We start from the raw sequence: 15,131 nt of genomic DNA on the forward strand, positions 1-15,131 counted from the left end.
GCGCTTCCACGAAAAGCAAAGCGAAGCAGGGCCGGCAAAAGCAAAGCAAAGGGGAGCAACTGGCGGCCGGTCTGCCGCGGGCTCCGAGTGGCTCTGGCGGCGGGTAGACGTGGCGGCCGGAGTCTGAGAGCGAACGCTTTCTCCGCACGCTTTGTACGACCTCTCGTCTCCCCGCCGCCAAGCGGGACCCGTGCTTTCTTGTTGCTGCTGCTGCTGCTGCTGCTTGTGTTTGTTTTTCTTTTTCCCCTTTTTCTTTTTAAAAGCGTGAACGATTCGAATGAATGGCGCCTCCCAGCCGTTCCCCTGCACGCGAGAGGCGTGTGGATAGACCTGGCGGGCCGCCGGAGGGAAGCGTGCGGGCACGCGCCCGTCTGTGCATGCGTGCGTGTGGCCGTGTAGACGAGGCAGCCGGGCCGCTCTCGAGCAGTGGCCGTGACGGCGGGGTAGACCTGACGGCTCCACGAGGCGGGAGGGGGCGGGGGGACAGAGCTGGGAGGAGGGAGAAGTAGACCTGGTGGCTCCACGGGGCGGGAGGGGGCGGGGGGACAGAGCGGGGAGGAGGAGGGAGAAGTAGACCTGGTGGCTCCACGGGGCGGGAGGGGGCGGGGGGACAGAGCGGGGAGGAGGAGGGAGAAGTAGACCTGGTGGCTCCACGGGGCGGGAGGGGGCGGGGGGACAGCGGGGAGGAGGAGGGAGAAGTAGACCTGGTGGCTCCACGGGGTGGGAGGGGGCGGGGGGGAGAGAGCGGGGAGGAGGAGGGAGAAGTAGACCTGGTGGCTCCACGAGGCGGGAGGGGGCGGGGGAGAGAGCGGGGAGGAGGGAGAAGTAGACCTGGTCGCTCCACGGGGCCCGGAGGGTGGGAGGGACGGGTAGACGTGGCGGCCTGCATCTGACAGCGGCCGTCTACGCACTTCAATGGCCGCCTCCGCCCCCTCCCCACTTCTCCCTCCCTCTCCTCCGCCCTTTGCAGCCTTTGCAGTGGACGGGGCGGGGCGGGGCGCCGGCGCCGGTCGGGAAGGCGAGGGCGCGGCCCCGGACCCCGGCTGCTTCGGGCCGCAGCTCGCTCTGACGTCAGAGGCTCTTGCTCGGCCGCCAGAGGCTCGCCACCTGTGCCGCGCAGTGCGGCTGACTGCCTGGCCGCTTTGCTTTAGCCGCTTTGGAAAATAACTACTCTTATCTTTACGTTTATTATTAGTTAGTTCTGTTGCCTGTTTTCCGCTGTAGCTTCAGGAATCGTGTCATTCCTTACCGTCTTTCAAAACCTCCCCCACCCCCCTAGTCCTCAGCTCCCCCTCACGCCCCCCCCCCCCCCCCCCTCCCCCAGCCTCCTCAGGCAAACGGCAGTTGAGCTCAGGTGGCGGCTCCCCAGTCAGCGGGGGTCCTGGAATAGACTTGGCTGGGTGGCCGACCCCCGCACCCCCACCTGCCAGCTGCGAAGGGACGGTTGGCGGGCTGTGGGGAGGCCGAAGTAGGTGACCCAGCGTTCCTGTGTGTGTAAACGCATCAAAAGAGCAAAAAACAAAGCGGAGTAGGAACGGCAAAGCAGAGCAAAGAAAAGGAAATCGGTGCCGGGAATACAAACCAAAACCCCCCAGAAAGATGCAGCTCTAAGGAAAGCATGTCGAAGCAGGTGCGGGAAAAGCAAAGCGGGGAAGAGCGACGATAAGTAAAGCGAGGAAAAGGAAAGCAAAGCAAAACGAACCCAAATCATTGGGAATCGTGTAATGTCGCTTATCGTCCTAAAAAACCTCACCCAAGCCCGTCCCCAGACGAACAGCAGCAGCGGGACCCACCTGGCGGCTCGCCGGACAGCGGGGGATGAGGAATAGACCATGCTGGGTGGCTGGCCAGGCTTCCTGTCGCCACCCTCCAGCTCCCGGGGGACAGTCGTCGGGCTGCGGGGAGGGAGGCCACGGTGTGCGCCTGAGGCTTTATGCGTTCATAAATACACCGATCGACTCGTCGCCCAAATCGGTGCGACGGTCTGCAAAAGAAGCCTACCTAGCACGGCAAAGCAGAGCTGAGCAATGCAACGCAAAGCAGAGCGAGACAAAGCAAAGCCCTGCTAGGGAAAAGAAAGAGGCAAAAGGAAAAGCAAAGCCAAGAAGGGCCGCGAAAAGCAAAAGCAAGCAGGGCAAGAAAAACCAAAGCAGAAGAGGTCCAGGAAAAGAAAAGTGGTGTCACGAATACAAAGTAAAGCAAAGCAAAGCAAGGCAGGGCCGGCTAAAGCAAAACAAAGAAGGGTGGGGAAAAACAAACAAACAAACAAAAAAAACCTAAGCTAAGGATTTCCTGGGGGGTGGGGGAAAGAAAAGCGGTATCTTGAATACAACGTCAAGCAAAACAAAGCGAGGCAGGGCCAGCAAAAGCAAAACAAAGAAAGGCGAGAAAAACCAAAGCAAAAGAGGTCCAGGAAAAGAAAAGTGGTGTCTTGAATACAACGTCAAGCAAAACAAAGCGAGGCAGGACCAGCAAAAGCAAAGCAAAGAAGGGCGAGAAAAACCAAAGCAAAGGAGGTCCAGGGAAAGAAAAGCGGTGTCACGAATACAAAGTCAAGCAAAACGCAACAAAGCGAGGCCAGGAAAAGCAAAGCACGGTCAGGAAGAGAAAATCCAAAGTAAAACAGGGCCAGGAAAAGCGAAGCAGTGCCTTGAATACAAAGCGAAGCGAAGCAACGCAGGGCCAGGGAAAGCAAAGCAAAGCAAAACGGTGCTGCCAAAACAAAATGCGGAGTTAACTTAGCGTCAGTCGAAATCGCACCCCCCACCCACCCATGAGGAAAAGGGGCCCGTTGCTGGCTTACGGGGAGCTGGGCGTTTGAGAAGGCCAGGGTGTGGCAGCGGCCCCCGGTTGCCTCGGGCTGCCTCTCGCTCTCGCTCTGACATCAGAGGCTCCTGCTCGGCCGCGAACGGCTCCCCACCTGTGCCACTCAGTTTGGCTGGCTGCCTGGCTGCTTTGCTTTAGCTGCTTATCATTATATAAATTAATAATAACAATAACAATAACAATAACAATAACAATAATAATAATAATAATAATAATAATAATAATGCTATTATTATATACTACTAAAAAGTTATTAGAAATAAAAGTATTAAATAGTAATAGAAATAAATATCATTAAAACGTAATACAAATAGTAGAAGTAGGAATAATAATAGTCTTCTCCGTCTGTTTCCCCCTTTCGTTTTAGGAATCGAGTAGTTATTGATTGTTGTTCTCAACCCACACCCCTCCCCAGACGAATAGCAACGGAGCCCACCTGCTGGCTCTCCGGACAACGGTGGGCAACAGAATAGACCTGGCCCGGTAGCCAGATCCCTGTCCCTGCCCGCCAGCTGCGAGGGGACAGCTGCCGGGCTGCGGGCCGGCTAACTTTTCTGTGTGTTCAGAAACAAGTTTCATGAACTTCTTTATGCATTCATAAAGACAGCAAAGCTAAGGAAAGGAGCACAGGGAAAAACAAAGCGGTGCCACGAAAGGGAAAGCCAAGGAAAGAAAGCACTTTGAGGCAAAGCAAAGCACAGCGAGGCTAAGAAAGGTCCAGAAGAGCAGAGAAGGGAAAGAGCACTGACAGGAATACGAAGCAAAGAAATAAAAAATAAAGCATGACCGCACAAGTAAAAACGTAGCAGGCTGAGGAAAGAAAAAGCAAAACAAAGCAAAGCAAAGCAAAGCAAAGCAAAGCAAAGCAAAGCAAAGCAAAGCAGCACAAGGAACAACACAGCATTTCCAGGAGAGAAAAAGCAAAGCAATCTGAGGCAAGAACAGCAGAGGAAAGGAGGTATGGAAAAGCAAAACTGTGCCAGCAAGAGCAAAGCAAAGCGGAGCAAGGCAAAACAAAGAGAAGCAAAGCAAACGTAGCGAGCTGGCGGCCAGCCCTCCTTTGGGTTCCAAGTGTCTGTGGGGGGGAGACCGGAGGGCTCCATGTTGTGTACAGGTGGCAGCCAGACTCGGACAGTGGCTGTACCCTGACAGCTCTCTCCCCAGCCTCCTTCACATCTCCTAGTCCACCGTGACGTTTTATATATCTCTATCTATTTTGTTGTTGTTGTTGTTCTTGTGGTGGATTTCTTCCACCGTAGTTGTGGGAATCGTGTAGTTCCTTACTGTCTTTGAGAACCTCACACACACAACTAGCAGTGTGGCCCACCCAAGCCAGCTCGCCGCGTGGCTGGGGACAAAGAATGGACCATGTCGGGCGGCCAGGCCTGCTGCCCCCACGCGCCGGTTCCGAGGGGACAGTGGCTGGGCTGCGGGGAGGCCAAGTTCTGTGTCTGACGGTTGATGCGTTCAGAAATTTACCAATCGACTCAGCAGCAAAATCAGTGAGACGGTCTCCAAAGGAAGCCTAGCACGGCACAGGAGAGCAGAGCAATGTGGATGAAAGCTGAGCGAGACAAGGAAAAGCCCTGCTAGGCATAGGGAAAAGCAGTGACAACCAGGGCCTGGAAAAGCAAAGCACGGCCAGTAAAAACACATCAGATAGGTCCAAAAGGAAAACAAATCATGCAAGGAACATGAAAAAAAAAATAAATTAAAAAAAAAAAAAAAAAAAAAAAGAATAAAAGATGAAAGGCAAAGCAAAGCAAAGCAAAGCAGAGCAAAGCAAAGCTAAAGAAAGGAAAAAATGGCCTGAAACAGCAAACGAAAGCAAGGCCAGGGAAGGCAAAGCTGAGCAAAGGAAAGTAGCACCAGGAGAAGCAAAGCATAACCAGGAAATGCAAAGCAAGCAAAGGAAAGCAAAGCACTTTGAGGCAAGGCAAAGCACAGCACGGGTAGGAAAGGCAGAGCAGTGCCAGGTCTATAAAGCAAAGCTAAACCAAGGAAAGCGTGGCCAGGGAAGGGAAAGCTGAGCAAGTCAAAGCAGAGCAAAGGAACGTAGCACAAGGAAAAGCAAAGCATTTTCAGGAAAGCAAAAGCAAAACAGTCTGAGGCAAAGCTGGGGCAAGAACAGCAGAGGAAAGGAGGTATGGGAAAGCAAAACTGTGCCAGCAAGAGCAAAGCAAAGCGGAGCAAGGCAAAACAGAGAGAAGCAAAGCAAACGTAAGGAGCTTGCGGCTAGCTCAGTAAAACCAGTGGGACAGTCTCCAAAAGAAACCTAGCACAACACAGGACAGCAGGGCAATGCGGATAAAAGCTGAGCAAGACAGAGTAAAACCCTGCTAAGGAAAAGCCCTGCTAGGCATAGGGAAAAGCAGTGACAACCAGGGCCTGGAAAAGGAAAGCGCGGCCTGTAAAAACACATCAGATAGGTCCAAAAGGAAAACAAAAGAATGTAATGATCATTTAAAGAAAAATAAATAAAAAAATAATAATAACAATAAAAAAAAAAGATGCAAAGCATGTCCAGAAAAGGCAAAACATAGCAAGGCAAAGCAGAGCAGAGCGAAGCTAAACAAAGGCAAGCATGGCCCTATAAAGCAAAACAAAGCACGGCCAGGGAAGGCAAAGCTGAGCAAAGGAAAGTAGCACCAGGAAAAGCAAAGCAGTGCCAGGAAAGAGAAAGAAGTCAAAGTAAATAAATAAATAAAAAAAGAAAAAAAAAAAAAAAAAAAAACAAAACACCAATAAAAAGCACAACAAAGCGAAAAAGTTTGAGGTAAGGCAAATCAGAGCAGGGTGAAGAGAAGCTAAGCAGAGCAGAGAAGGAAAAGCAAAGCAATGCCAGGAATACAAAGCAAGGCAAAGCAAAGCATGGCCAGGCAAGGCAAAGCAGAACAAAAGAAAGTAGCAAAAGGAAAAGCAAAGCAGTGCCAGGAATACAAAGTAAAGCAAAACAAAGGTAAGCATGACCAGAAACTGGAAGTGAGAGCAGGAGCAGGCGAGGCAAAAGAGAGCAAGGCAAAGGTAAAAAAAGGCAAGCGTGGCCCCGTAAAGCAATACAAAGCACGGCCAAGGAAGGCAAAGCTGAGCAAAGGAAAGTAGCACCAGGAGAAGCAAAGCATAACCAGGGAAGACAAAGCAAACAAAGGAAAGCAAAGCAGTTTGAGGCGAGGCAAGGCAAAGCACAGCACGGGTAGGAAAAGCAAAGCAGTGCCAGGTCTATAAAGCAGAGCTAAACCAAGGAAAGCATGGCCAGGGAAGGGAAAGCTGAGCAAGTCAAAGCAGAGCAAGGGAACGTAGCACAAGGAAAAGCAAAGCATTTTCAGGAAAGCAAAAGCAAAGCAGTCTGAGGCAAAGCTGGGGCAAGAACAGCAGAGGAAAGGAGATATGGGAAAACAAAACTGTGCCAGCAAGAGCAAAGCAAAGCGGAGTAAGGCAAAACAAAAAGAAGCAAAGCAAACGTAAGGAGCTTGCGGCTAGCCCAGTAAAACCAGTGGGACAGTCTCCAAAAGAAACCTAGCACAGCACAGGAGAGCAGAGCAATGCGGATAAAAGCTGAGCAAGACAGAGTAAAACCCTGCTAAGGAAAAGACCGAGCGGCATAAGGAAAAGCAGTGACAACCAGGGCCTGGAAAAGGAAAGCACGGTCTGTAAAAACACATCAGATAGGTCCAAAAGGAAAACAAAAGAATGCAATGAACATTTAAAGGAAAAAAAAAAAAAAAGAATAAATAATAATAATAATAAAAGAAATAGATGCAAAGCATGTCCAGAAAAGGCAAAACATAGCAAGGCAAAGCAGAGCAGAGCAAAGCTAAACAAAGGCAAGCATGGCCCCGTAAAGCAAAACAAAGCACGGCCAGGGAAGGCAAAGCTGAGCAAAGGAAAGTAGCACCAGGAAAAGCAAAGCAGTGCCAGGAAAGAGAAAGAAGTGAAAATAAATAAATAAATAAATAAATAAAAAACGAACAACAAAAAAAAAATAAAACAGCAATAAAAAGCACAACAAAGCGAAAAAGTTTGAGGTAAGGCAAATCAGAGCAGGGTTAAGAGAAGCTAAGCAGAGCAGAGAAGGAAAAGCAAAGCAATGCCAGGAATACAAAGCAAAGCAAAGCAAAGCATGGCCAGGCAAGGCAAAGCAGAACAAAAGAAAGTAGCAAAAGGAAAAGCAAAGCAGTGCCAAGAATACAAAGTAAAGCAAAACAAAGGTAAGCATGGCTGGAAACTGGAAGTGAGAGCAGGAGCAAGTGAGGCAAAAGAGAGCAAGGCAAAGGTGAAAAAAGGCAAGCATGGCCCCGTAAAGCAATACAAAGCATGGCCAAGGAAGGCAAAGCTGAGCAAAGGAAAGTAGCACCAGGAAAAGCAAAGCATAACCAGGGAAGACAAAGCAAACAAAGGAAAGCAAAGCAGTTTGAGGCGAGGCAAGGCAAAGCACAGCACGGGTAGGAAAAGCAAAGCAGTGCCAGGTCTATAAAGCAGAGCTAAACCAAGGAAAGCATGGCCAGGGAAGGCAAAGCAGAGCAAGGAAAAGCAAAGCAAAGGAAAGTAGCACAAGGAAATGCAAAGTATTTCCAGGAGAGAAACAGCAAAACACTCTGAGGCAAAGCAGGGGCAAGAACAGCAGAGGAAAGGAGGTATGGAAAAGCAAAACTGTGCCAGCAAGAGCAAAGCAAAGCGGAGCGAGGCAAAACAAAGAGAAGCAAAGCGAACGTAGCGAGCTGGTGGCCAGCCCTCCTTTGGGTTCCAAGTGTCTGTGGGGGAGACCGGAGGGCCTCCATGTTGTGTACAGGTGGCAGCCGGAAATGGACAGTGGCTGGACCCTGATCGCCCACTCCTCAGCCTTCTTCACAGCTCCTAGTCCACTGTGACACCCGGCAAAAACCATGTCTTGCTTTAGCTGGTTTTATATATCTATATACATTTTGTTGTTGTTTGTTGTGGATTTCTTCCACCGTAGTTGTGGGAATCATGTAGTTACTTATTCTCGTTGAAATTCTCACTGAACACTATCACCACACGAGTAGAAGTTAGGGGTCCCCTGGCGGCTCGCCGCATGACTAGGGACAAAGAATGGACCATGTCGGGCGGCCAGGCCTGCTGCACCCGGCCTCCAGTTCCGAGGGGACAGTGGCTGGGCTGCGGGGAGGCCAAGTTCTGTGTCTGACAGTTTATGCGTTCAGAAATTTACCATTCGACTCAGCAGCAAAATCAGTGAGACGGTCTCCAAAGGAAGCCTAGCACGGCACAGGAGAGCAGAGCAATGTGGATGAAAGCTGAGCGAGACAAGGAAAAGCCCTGCTAGGCATAGGGAAAAGCAGTGACAACCAGGGCCTGGAAAAGCAAAGCACGGCCAGAGAAAACACAAGAAAAAGATATAAAAGGAAAATATAAAGCATGGAATGAACATCAAATAAATAAAAAATAATAATAATAAGAAGAATAAAAAAATGCAAAGCATGACCAGGAAAGGCATAGCATAGCAGAACAAAGTAGAGGAAAGCAAAGGTAAACAAAGGAAAGCATGGCCCCGTAAAGCAAAAAAAAAAAAAAAAAGCAAGGCCAGGGAGGGCAAAGCTGAGCAAAGGAAAGTAACACCAGGTAAAGCAAAGCATAACGAGGGAAGACAAAGCAAGCAAAGGACAGCAAAGCACTTTGAGGCAAGGCAAAGCACAGCATGGTTTGGAAAAGCAATGCAGTGCCAGGTCTGTAAACCAAAGGTAAACCAAGGAAAGCATGGCCTGATAAAGCAAAACAAAGCAAGGCCAGGGAAGGCAAAGCACAGGAAGGCAAAGCAGAACAAAGGAAAGTAGTACCAGGAAATGCAAAGCAGTGCTGGTAAAGAGAAAGAAAAGAAATATTAATGAAAAAAAAAAATAAAAACAAACAAACAATCAAAAAATAAATAAAACCACAACAAAGCGAAAAAGTTCAAGGTAAGGCAAATCAGAGCAGGGTTAAGAGAAGCTAAGCAGAGCAGAGAAGGAAAAGCAAAGCAATGCCTGGAATACAAAGCAAAGCAAAGGAAAACATGGCCAGGCAAGGCAAAGCAGAACACAAGAAAGTAGCAAAAGGAAAAGCAAAGCAATGCCAGGAATACAAAGTAAAGAAAAACAAAGGTAAGCATGGCCTGAAAATGGAAATGAGAGCAGGAGCAGGCGAGGCAAAAGAGAGCAAGGCAAAGGTAAAAAAAGGCAAGCGTGGCCCCGTAAAGCAAAACAAAGCACGGCCAAGAAAGGCAAAGCTGAGCAAAGGAAAGTAGCAAAAGGAAAAGCAAAGCATAACCAGGGAAGACAAAGCAAACAAAGGAAAGCAAAGCAGTTTGAGGCAAGGCAAAGCACAGCACGGGTAGGAAGAGCAAAGCAGTGCCAGGTCTATAAAGCAAAGCTAAACCAAGGAAAGCATGGCCAGGGAAGGGAAAGCTGAGCAAGTCAAAGCAGAGCAAGGGAACGTAGCACAAGGAAAAACAAAGCATTTTCAGGAAAGCAAAAGCAAAGCAGTCTGAGGCAAAGATGGGGCAAGAACAGCAGAGGAAAGGAGGCATGGGAAAGCAAAACTGTGCCACGAAGAGCAAAGCAAAGCGGAGTAAGGCAAAACAAAAAGAAGCAAAGCAAACGTAAGGAGCTTGCGGCTAGCCCAGTAAAACCAGTGGGATAGTCTCCAAAAGAAACCTAGCACAGCACAGGACAGCAGAGCAATGCGGATAAAAGCTGAGCAAGACAGAGTAAAACCCTGCTAAGGAAAAGACCGAGCGGCATAAGGAAAAGCAGTGACAACCAGGGCCTGGAAAAGGAAAGCACGGCCTGTAAAAACACATCAGATAGGTCCAAAAGGAAAACAAAAGAATGCAATGAACATTTAAAGGAAAAAAAAAAAAAGAATAAATAATAATAATAATAAAAAAAATAGATGCAAAGCATGTCCAGAAAAGGCAAAACATAGCAAGGCAAAGCAGAGCAGAGCAAAGCTAAACAAAGGCAAGCGTGGCCCCGTAAAGCAAAACAAAGCACGGCCAGGGAAGGCAAAGCTGAGCAAAGGAAAGTAACACCAGGTAAAGCAAAGCATAACGAGGGAAGACAAAGCAAGCAAAGGACAGCAAAGCAGTTTGAGGCGAGGCAAGGCAAAGCACAGCACGGGTAGGAAAAGCAATGCAGTGCCAGGTCTATAAAGCAAAGCTAAACCAAGGAAAGCATGGCCAGGGAAGGGAAAGCTGAGCAAGTCAAAGCAGAGCAAGGGAACGTAGCACAAGGAAATGCAAAGTATTTTCAGGAGAGAAAGAGCAAAACACTCTGAGGCAAAGCAGGGGCAAGAACAGCAGAGGAAAGGAGGTATGGAAAAGCAAAACCGTGCCAGCAAGAGCAAAGCAAAGCGGAGCAAGGCAAAACAAAGAGAAGCAAAGCAAACGTAGCGAGCTGGCGGCCAGCCCTCCTTTGGGTTCCAAGTGTCTGTGGGGGGGAGACCGGAGGGCTCCATGTTGTGTGCAGGTGGCAGCCAGACTTGGACAGTGGTTGTACCCTGATCGCCCCCTCCTCAGCCTTCTTCACAGCTCCTAGTCCACTGTGACAGCCGGCAAGAACCATGTCTTGCTTTAGCTGGTTTTATATATCTATATACATTTTGTTGTTGTTGTTGTTGTGGATTTCTTCCACCGTAGTTGTGGGAATCATGTAGTTACTTACTGTCTCTGAGAACCTCACACACACAACTAGCAGTGTGGCCCACCTGGCAGCTCTCCGCATGGCTAGGGACAAAGTATGGACCATATGGGGCGGCCAGGCCTAGTGCCCCCACGCGCTGGGTCCGAGGGGACAGTGGCTGGGCTGCGGGGAGGCCAAGTTCTGTGTCTGACGGTTTATGCGTTCAGAAATTTACCAATCAACTCAGCAGCAAAATCAGTGAGACGGTCTCCAAAAGAAGCCTAGCATGGCACAGGAGAGCAGAGCAATGCGGATAAAAGCTGAGCAAGACAGAGTAAAACCCTGCTAAGGAAAAGCCCTGCTAGGCATAAGGAAAAACAGTGACAACCAGGGCCTGGAAAAGGAAAGCACGGCCTGTAAAAACACATCAGATAGGTCCAAAAGGAAAACAAAAGAATGTAATGAACATTTAAAGAAAAATAAATAAATAAATAAATAATAATAATAATAAAAAAAAATAGATGCAAAGCATGTCCAGAAAAGGCAAAACATAGCAAGGCGAGGCAGAGCAGAGCGAAGATAAACAAAGGCAAGCATGGCCCTATAAAGCAAAACAAAGCACGGCGAGGGAAGGCAAAGCTGAGCAAAGGAAAGTAGCACCAGGAAAAGCAAAGCAGTGCCAGGATTTTTAAAGAAGTGACAATATATAAATAAATTAAAAAAAAAAAAAAAAGCAATAAAAAGCACAACAAAGCGAAAAAGTTTGAGGTAAGGCAAATCAGACCAGGGTTAAGAGAAGCTAAGCAGAGCAGAGAAGGAAAAGCAAAGCAATGCCAGGAATACAAAGTAAAGCAAAACAAATGGAAGCATGACCAGAAAATGGAAGTGAGAGCAGGAGCAGGTGAGGCAAAAGAGAGCAAGGCAAAGGTAAAAAAAGGCAAGCATGGCCCCGTAAAGCAATACAAAGCACGGCCAAGGAAGGCAAAGCTGAGCAAAGGAAAGTAGCAAAAGGAAAAGCAAAGCATAACCAGGGAAGACAAAGCAAACAAAGGAAAGCAAGGCAGTTTGAGGCAAGGCAAAGCACAGCACGGGTAGGAAAAGCAGAGCAGTGCCAGGTCTGTAAACCAAAGGTAAACCAAGGAAAACATGGCCAGGGAAGGGAAAGGAGAGCAAGGAAAAGCAGAGCAAAGGAACGTAGCACAAGGAAAAGAAAAGCATTTTCAGGAAAGCAAAAGCAAAGCAATCTGAGGCAAATCTGGGCCAAGAACAGCAGAGGAAAGGAGGTATGGAAAAGCAAAACCGTGCCAGCAAGAGCAAAGCAAAGCGGAGCAAGGCAAAACAAAGAGAAGCAAAGCAAACGTAGCGAGCTGGCGGCCAGCCCTCCTTTGGGTTCCAAGTGTCTGTGGGGGAGAGATCAGAGGGCTCCATGTTGTGTGCAGGTGGCAGCCAGACTTGGACAGTGGCTGGACCCTGATCGCCCACTCCTCAGCCTTCTTCACAGCTCCTAGTCCACTGTGACACCGGGCAAGAACCATGTCTTGCTTTAGCTGGTTTTATATATATATATATACATTTTGTTGTTGTTTGTTGTGGATTTCTTCCACCGTAGTTGTGGGAATCATGTAGTTAAGGCAAATCAGAGAGCAGGGTTAAGAGAAGCTAAGCAGAGCAGAGAAGGAAAAGCAAAGCAATGCCAGGAATACAAAGCAAGGCAAAGCAAAGCATGGCCAGGCAAGGCAAAGCAGAACAAAAGAAAGTAGCAAAAGGAAAAGCAAAGCAGTGCCAGGAATACAAAGTAAAGCAAAACAAAGGTAAGTATGGCCGGAAAATGGAAATGAGAGCAGGAGCAGGCGAGGCAAAAGAGAGCAAAGCAAAGGTAAAAAAAGGCAAGCATGGCCCCGTAAAGCAATACAAAGCACGGCCAGGGAAGGCAAAGCTGAGCAAAGGAAAGTAGCACCAGGAAAAGCAAAGCATAACCAGGGAAGACAAAGCAAACAAAGGAAAGCAAGGCAGTTTGAGGCAAGGCAAAGCACAGCACGGGTAGGAAAAGCAGAGCAGTGCCAGGTCTATAAAGCAAAGCTAAACCAAGGAAAGCATGGCCAGGGAAGGGAAAGCAGAGCAAGTCAAAGCAGAGCAAGGGAACGTAGCACAAGGAAAAGCAAAGCATTGCCGGGAAAGAAACAGCAAAGGAATCTGAGGCAAAGCAAAGCAAAGCCAGGGCAAGAACAGCAGAGGAAAGGAGGTATGGAAAAGCAAAACTGTGCCAGCAAGAGCAAAGCAAAGCGGAGCAAGGCAAAACAAAGAGAAGCAAAGCAAACGTAGCGAGCTGGCGGCCAGCCCTCCTTTGGGTTCCAAGTGTCTGTGGGGGGGAGACCGGAGGGCTCCATGTTGTGTACAGGTGGCAGCCGGACTTGGACAGTGGCTGGACCCTGATCGCCCACTCCTCAGCCTTCTTCACAGCTCCTAGTCCACTGTGACACCGGGCAAGAACCATGTCTTGCTTTAGCTGGTTTTATATATATATATATATATATACATTTTGTTGTTGTTTGTTGTGGATTTCTACCACCGTACTTGTGGGAATCACGTAGTTCCTTACTGTTTTGAGAACCTCACACACACAACTAGCAGTGTGGCCCACCCAAGCCAGCTCGCCGCATGGCTAGGGACAAAGTATGGACCATGTCGGGCGGCCAGGCCTGCTGCCCCCACGCGCCGGTTCCGAGGGGACAGTGGCTGGGCTGCGGGGAGGCCAAGTTCTGTGTCTGACGGTTTATGCGTTCATAAATTTACCAATCGACTCAGCAGCAAAATCAGTGAGACGGTCTCCAAAGGAAGCCTAGCACGGCACAGGAGAGCGGAGCAATGCGGATGAAAGCTGAGCAAGACAAAGCAAAGCCCTGCTATGGAAAAGACCTAGCGGCATAGGGAAAAGCAATGACATCCAGCGCCTGGAAAAGCAAAGCGCGGCCTCTAAAAACACATCAGATAGGTCCAAAAGGAAAACAAAAGAATGCAATGAACACTTAAAAAAAAAAAAAAAAAAAAAAAAAAAAAAAAAAGCAAAACATGTCCAGAAAAGGCAAAACTTAGCAAGGCAAAGCAGAGCAAGGGAACGTAGCACAAGGAAAAGCAAAGCATTGCCAGGAAAGAAACAGCAAAAGAATCTGAGGCAAAGCAAAGCAAAGCCGGGGCAAGAACAGCAGAGGAAAGGAGGTATGGAAAAGCAAAACTGTGCCAGCAAGAGCAAAGCAAAGCGGAGCAAGGCAAAACAAAGAGAAGCAAAGCGAACGTAGCGAGCTGGCGGCCAGCCCTCCTTTGGGTTCCAAGTGCCTGTTGGGGGGAGACCGGAGGGCTCTCATGTTGTGTGCAGGTGGCAGCCGGACTTGGGCAGTGGCTGTACCCTGATCGCCCACTCCCCAGCCTCCTTCACATCTCCTGGTCCACCGTGACGTTGGGCAAGAACCATGTCTTGCTTTATCTGTTTATTTCTTTATTGTTGCCTTTCTTCCAGCGTAGTTGTGGGAATCGTGTTGTTACTTACAGAAAAGACCGTGCTGGGTGTGCAGGCCTGCTGCCCCCTCGTGCCAGTTCCGAGGGAACGGTCGCTGGGCTGCGGGGAGGCCAAGTTCTGTGTCTGACGGTTTATGCGTTCGTAATTATAGCGATCGACTCGGCATCAAAACCCGCGGGACGGTCTCCGAGAGGAGCCCAGCACGGCACAGGAGAGCAGAGCAATGCGGATGAAAGCCGAGCAAGGCAAGGCAGAGCCCTGCTAGGGAAACGACGGCGGGGTTGGTTCCCGGCCGGCAGGTGTTCCCCACCTCGGGGCGCCGCGGGCGCCTCGTCTAAGCGCTGCGGACAGCAGCCGCCAGGTCTACCCGGGCGCGGTCGCCATGTTTGCTTAGCCGGCGGCGACCTGTAGGGGTCGCTGCAGGTCCGGCCGCGAGAACGGCGTCGGGGTCTGCCCGGCAGCGACGGGAGCGCGGGCGCGAGCGCGTTTGCGAGGGCTCCCGTCCGCGGGTCGGTCGAGCGGTTCCCGAGCGGGTCCGATGGCGCGGAAAGCGTCGGAAATTCCCGGAAAGGTGCGAAAAGTGCCGGAAGGGCCCGTGGGAAAAGCGAAGGAAGGCGGGCCGGCGCTGTCGGTTCCCGGCCGGCGGGTCTCCCCGTGTCCCCCTGAGGTTGCCAGGTCTACCGTGTGCCCCCCGTTGCCGCCACGTCTCCCCGTGTCCCCCTGAGGTTGCCAGGTCTACCGTGTGCCCCCCGTTGCCGCCACGTGTCCCCGTGTCGTCCTGCGGCCGCCAGGTGTCCCGGTGCCCTCCTGCGGCCGCCAGGTCTCCCCGCGTCCCGCCGAGGTTGCCAGGTCTACCGCATCCCCCCGTCGCCTCGTCTGCCGATCCTGCCGCGGCCGCCTGGTGTCCCCGCGTCGTCCCGCGGCCGCCTGGTCTCCCCGTAGCTTCCTGCGGCCGCCAGGTCTACCCTGCCGCGGTCGCCATGTTTGCTTAGCCGGCGGCGACCTGTAGGGGTCGCTGCAGGTCCGGCCGCGAGAACGGCGTCGGGGTCTGCGCGGCAGCGACGGGAGCGCGCGCGCGCGCGCGTTTGCGAAGGCGCACGTCCGCGGGTCGGTCGAGCGGTTCCCGAGCGGGTCCGATGGCGCGGAAAGCGTCGGAA

This window comes from Aythya marila, assembly GCF_965140915.1.
Source record: "Aythya marila genome assembly, contig: HAP1_HAP1_SCAFFOLD_188, whole genome shotgun sequence".
NCBI lineage: Eukaryota > Metazoa > Chordata > Aves > Anseriformes > Anatidae > Aythya > Aythya marila.